The sequence below is a fragment of the Arachis stenosperma genome, chromosome 7 (genome assembly GCF_014773155.1).
Source record: "Arachis stenosperma cultivar V10309 chromosome 7, arast.V10309.gnm1.PFL2, whole genome shotgun sequence".
NCBI lineage: Eukaryota > Viridiplantae > Streptophyta > Magnoliopsida > Fabales > Fabaceae > Arachis > Arachis stenosperma.
The window spans coordinates 18,318,934-18,324,933 of record NC_080383.1 but is presented as its reverse complement, the minus strand read 5'-3'; positions in this window follow the sequence as shown (position 1 = coordinate 18,324,933).

Sequence of the window (6,000 nt, the reverse complement as noted above, 5' to 3'; positions counted from 1 at the left end):
GCTCAGCTTTTGAGGAGGAAAGAATTTATCCAAGAAGGCAGTGACCAGCTTATCCCATGAGTCCAGGCTTCCTTGGGTTGTGAATCCAACCATACTCTAGCTCTGTCTCTTACAGCAAAAGGGAAAAGCATGAGTCTGTAGACTTCAGGATCAACTCCATTCGTCTTTACAGTCTCACAGATCTGCAAGAACTCAGTTAAAAACTGATAAGGATCTTCAGATGGAAGTCCATAAAACTTGCAGTTTTGTTGCATTAAAGCAACTAGTTGAGGCTTAAGCTCAAAGTTGTTGGCTCCAATGGCAGGAATGGAGATGCTTCTTCCATCAAACTTGGACGTTGGCTTTGTGAAGTCACCAAGCATTCTCCTTGCATTATTATTATTATTTTCGGCTGCCATCTCCTTCTCTTGTTCGAAAATTTCTGAAAGGTTGCTTCTGGATTGTTGTAATTTAGCTTCTCTTAATTTTCTCTTCAGAGTCCTTTCAGGTTCTGGATCAATTTCAACAAGAGTGCCTTTATCCTTGTTCCTGCTCATATGAAAGAGAAGAAAACAAGAAAAGAAAGAGGAATCCTCTATGTCACAGTATAGAGATTCCTTTATGTTAGTAGAAAAAGAAGGGGTAGAAGAAAGAAGAGGGAGATCCGGATTTTGGATGAAGAGAGGTGAAGAGAAGTGTTAGTAATTAAATAATTAAATAGAAGAAGAAAAGAGAAGGGAATTTTCGAAATTAATTTTTGAAAAGGGGTTAGTGATTTTCGAAAATTAGAGATAGAATGTAATTAAAATTAAAACATGAAACAATTAATTAATTAAAAAGAATGTTTGAAGAAGGGATGAGACATTTTCGAAAATTAGAGGGGGAAAAGTAGTTAGGTGGTTTTGAAAAAGATAAGAAACAAACAAAAAGTTAGTTAGTTGATTGAAAAAGATTTGAAATCAAAATTGAAAAAGATAAGAAGATAGCAAGTTAGATAAGATATTTTGAAATCAAATTTTGAAAAAGATAAAATTTTTGAAAAAGATAAAATAAAAGATAAAAAAGATTTAATTCAAAAATTTTGAAATTATTTACTTCACTAACAAGAAACTACAAGATAAGATTCTAGAACTTAAAGATTGAACCTTTCTTAACAAGAAAGCAACAAAACTTCAAATTTTTGAACCAATCACATTAATTATTAGTGAATTTTCGAAAATTAGATGTAAAGATAAGAAAAAGATTTTGAAAATAATTTGAAAAATCTTTTTGAAATTTTCGAAAAGAAAGTAGAAAAAATGAAAAAGATATGATTTTTGAAAAAGATTTTAAAAGATAAGATTTTTAAAATTGAAATTTTGACTTGACTTGTAAGAAACAACTAATTTTGAAAATTTTTGACCAAGTCAACCCAAAATTTCGAAAATTTGGAGGGAAATAAGGAAAAGATATATATATATATATATTTTTTTTGAATTTTTAATTATGAGAGAGAAAAACAACAAAAATACTTAATGCATGAAATTTTTAGATCAAAACAATGAATGCATGCAAGAATGCTATGAATGTCAAGATGAACACCAAGAACACTTTGAAGATCATGATGAACATCAAGAACATAATTTTGAAAAATTTTTGATGCAAAGAAAACATGCAAGACACCAAACTTAGAAATCTTTAATGCATGAAAAATATGAATGCAAAGATGCACATGAAAAACAAGAAAAGACACAAAACAAGAAATCATCAAGATCAAACAAGAGGACTCATCAAGAACAACTTGAAGATCATGAAGAACACTATGAATGCATGGGATTTTCGAAAAATGCAAGAAAAATTTTTAAAGCATGCAATTGACACCAAACTTAAAAATTGACTCAAGACTCAAACAAGAAACACAAAATATTTTTTATTTTTATGATTTTCTAATTTTTTTTTGGATTTTTATTAATTTTTTTTCGAAAATAAAGTTTAGAAAAACGAAAAATAAAAGAAATTTTTTTTTAAAAAGATTTAAAAAAAAAATTACCTAATCTGAGCAACAAGATGAACCGTCAGTTGTCCATACTCGAACAATCCCCGGCAATGGCGCCAAAAACTTGGTGGACGAAATTGTGATCCATGTTCTAATTATTTTGAGATGAAGGCTTCTAAGTGGCACCAGTTGAATTCACAACTCCGTTCAACTAACCAGCAAGTGTACTGGGTCGTCCAAGTAATAAACCTTACGTGAGTAAGGGTCGATCCCACAGAGATTGTTGGTATGAAGCAAGCTATGGTCACCTTGCAAATCTCAGTTAGGCAGATTAAAATTGTTTATGGGTTCGAAAATAGAAATAATAAAATAGATGATATATAATAAAATGGATAGAAGACTTATGCAAATTCATTGGTAGGAATTTCAGTTAAGTATATGAAGATGCTGTATGGCTCAAGAACGCCTGCTCTCCTATTGCTTCAACTCAGTCCTTCTTACTCATTTCCATGGCAAGCTGTGTATAGGGGTTCACCATCAGCGGTGGCTACTTTCAATCCTCTCGGGAAAATGGTCCTCTGCGGCTGTCACTCGCATGGCTAATCGTCTGGAGGCATCACCCATGGTTGATGGCTACATCCCATCCTCGCAGTGAAAACTACGCTCACGCACTCTGTCACAGCACGGCTAATCACTGGTTGGTTCCTGCGCCTACTGGAATAGAATCCCTTGATTCTTTTGCGTTTGTCACTAACGCCCAGCACTTGCAAGTCTGAAGCACGTCACAGTCATTCATTACCGGAATCCTACTCGGAATACCACAGACAAGGTGAGACTTTCCGGATCCTCATAAATGCCGCCATCTATCTAGCTTATACCACGAAGATTCTGTTGGGGAATCTAAGAGATACACATTCAAGCTCTGTTGCATGTAGAACGGAAGTGGTTGTCAATCACGCGCGTTCATAAGTGAGAATGATAATGGGGGTTATTTACTCATCACATTCATCATGTTCTTGGGTGCGAATGAATATCTTGGAATAAGAATAAGAGAGAATTGAATAAAAGAAAATAGAACTTCATTAATACTTGAGGTACAGCAGAGCTCCACACCCTTAATCTATGGTGTGCAGAAACTCCACCGTTGAAAATACATAAGCAAAAGGTTCAGGCATGGCCGAGAGGCCAGCCCCCTAAAACGTGATCACTAGATTCAAAATACAATCCAGGATGATAATATGATAGTAAATCATCCTATTTATAATAAACTAGCTCCTAGGATTTACATGAGTAAGTAATTGATGCATAAATCCACTTCTGGGGCCCACTTGGTGTATGTTTGGGCTGAGCTTGATCAATCCACGAGCTGAGGCTTCTCTTGGAGTTGAACTCCGAGTTATGACGTGTTTTGGGCGTTCAACTCCGGATCATGACATTTTTCTGGCGTTTAACTCCAGACAGCAGCATGTACTTGGCGTTCAACGCCAAGTTACGTCGTCATTCTTCGAATAAAGTATGGACTATTATATATTAGTGGAAAGCCCTGGATGTCTACTTTCCAACGCCGTTGAGAGCGCGCCAATTGGAGTTCTGTAGCTCCAGAAAATCCACCTCGAGTGCAGGGAGGTCAGAATCCAACAGCATCAGCAGTCCTTTTGTCAGCCTTTTTCAGAGTTTTGCTCAAATCCCTCAATTTCAGCTAGAATTTACCTGAAATCACAGAAAAACACACAAACTCATAGTAAAGTCCAGAAATGTGAATTTAACATAAAAACTAATGAAAACATCCCTAAAAGTAGCTCAATCTTACTAAAAACTATCTAAAAACAATGCTAAAAAGCGTATAAATTATCCGCTCATCACCTTTCCTTTGTATCCCATTTCGGACTGAGCAGTGTGTTGGGAAGAAGAGAAGAGACTTTGATGCATGCAAGAGGAAATGTGTTACCTTTAACCTAAGCTTGATTTGGTTTGAACTTGTTGATTTGACATTCTGTCCTTCAAGTTTGAACCTTCTCTCTCTTGCTTCTTTGGTTACTAGCTTAGGGAAGAAGCTCTTTCTCTCTTTCTTACTTTTCTGAGTTTCTGACCAACTCTTCACAAGTGAACGTTGCTTTTTGGTTAGAAAAAAGAGAGGGATTTTCTTGCTGAAATAAACTTGGGCTTGGGTCGGGTAGTGATATGCTTGGCCCGTTTTGATTTCTTCAGCTTTGATTCCTTGGGCTTTGTTTATTCATTGACCCATCAGCCTTGTTTTATTTCTCATTCCATTTGGGCTGTAATTCACATTTTGGCCTGTAATATTTTATAAATAATTAGTAATATACAATTATAATTAATCAACACTAATTATTTATTTTGTCCAAAAATAATGTTTGTCATCACTAATTATTTTATTTAATTTCTTAACTCAACAATCTCTCCCTTGATGACAAATATATTTAAACAAAAATCAAAAGAATTGAAATATTGTAAAGTTGGAAAACTTCCTTTTGATTGATGTTCCTTGCTTTAGTGTTGCTCCCCCTTTCCTTTTCAAGAGTAGCTCCCCCTTGATTTATGCTTTCCTTTTCGTTCCTGTTTTACATTGTACTCAAAGAGAACATAATAAAGAGCTACACACAATTATTTTATCTAAGGGATATCAAACAAGCAACATATCATAAAGCAAGTTTTCAACCTTATTCACAACAGTTCACAATATTTGCAAACATTTGCAAATCAAGATTATTAAAATCTGCAGCAGTCAAACAAAATCCACAAAAATACAGTAATCAAAAGCAACTTCAGTCAATTTAGCATTCAGCATTCCAGCTATTGCACCTATTACTCTCCCTTTTGTCGTCAAGGGTGGAAAATAAACAAGTTCAACAAAAACATTATTTTGAATCCTGCAAGAAAAGGTTAGATCACAGTCCAAAGTTCTAATTAAGCTAACAAAAGGGTATCAGTATATAGAGTTATTACAGTCATCTAAGATAAAATAGTTCAATAGTAGCAAACAAAACAGAATTCATGAGACAAAAAAAGAGCAGCAGCAGCAGTTTCCATGAGACAAGTCCTTGGCATCAGAACCATTTTCCTCTGAAGCAGCTTCTTCTTCATCCTCAGTGGCCTGATCTTCATCCTGGTTCAGATTATCAATGAACTTAATAAATATAGCCACTCTATCCCTTGATTTTCGGAGGAAATTCTCATGCTTGCTAGCTAGCTTCCTTTGTTCCTTGCTCATGGCAATTATATGATTGGATTGGGAGACAAACTCTTGGACCACTCTATCCCTTAATTTGCCTAATTATTGATTGCACATACAATTCTTTTTCTCTAAATATACCTTTGTTTTGAATAGTATCATTCAATCTATTTATACTTTACAACCACAATTTAAGTGTTGCTAGATGATATGTACACAAGCCATGCCAATTTAAATATTCTTTTGGGTTTCTTAGTATCACTATATTTCTCTTCCTTAATGATGTTTGAAGTTGTTTAGTTATAAACTTTGATGTTTGAAGTTGTTTGTGAACCTCTAATATTAAGTTATGGATAATTTATTATGTGAAATTTTAAATTTTATTAAGTTAAAAATTATTGAATTTATATATTTAAAATTATTTTTAGGTTTTTTAATCATTTTATTTAATATTTAATTAAACCGGTTGAACCCCGGTCGAACTAGTGAACCATTGAACCAATGACCTCACCAGTTTATTGACCGGTCCAATTCTCGCAACCTTGCTTTAAACAATAAAGTAGCACTATTTGAGGACAACACAGCATAGAAACCACATTAAAGATCGCAACTTCAATAAAATTCAAAGACCAAAAAAGAAGTGCAATTTCAAAACTATAGCAATATTTCAAAAACCACCTTTCAAACAAACAAAGAGTCATTATTAAAAAGGAGAACAAATGTTACCTAAAATGCTGAAATAAAGCAACAAAACTCAAAAAGGAGATAAAGAACCAACTTTCAAGAAGTACGAAACAAAGAGCACTTCAAATAGCAAAACACGAATGTTCCTCTTCAAGGTGTGAATAAAGTC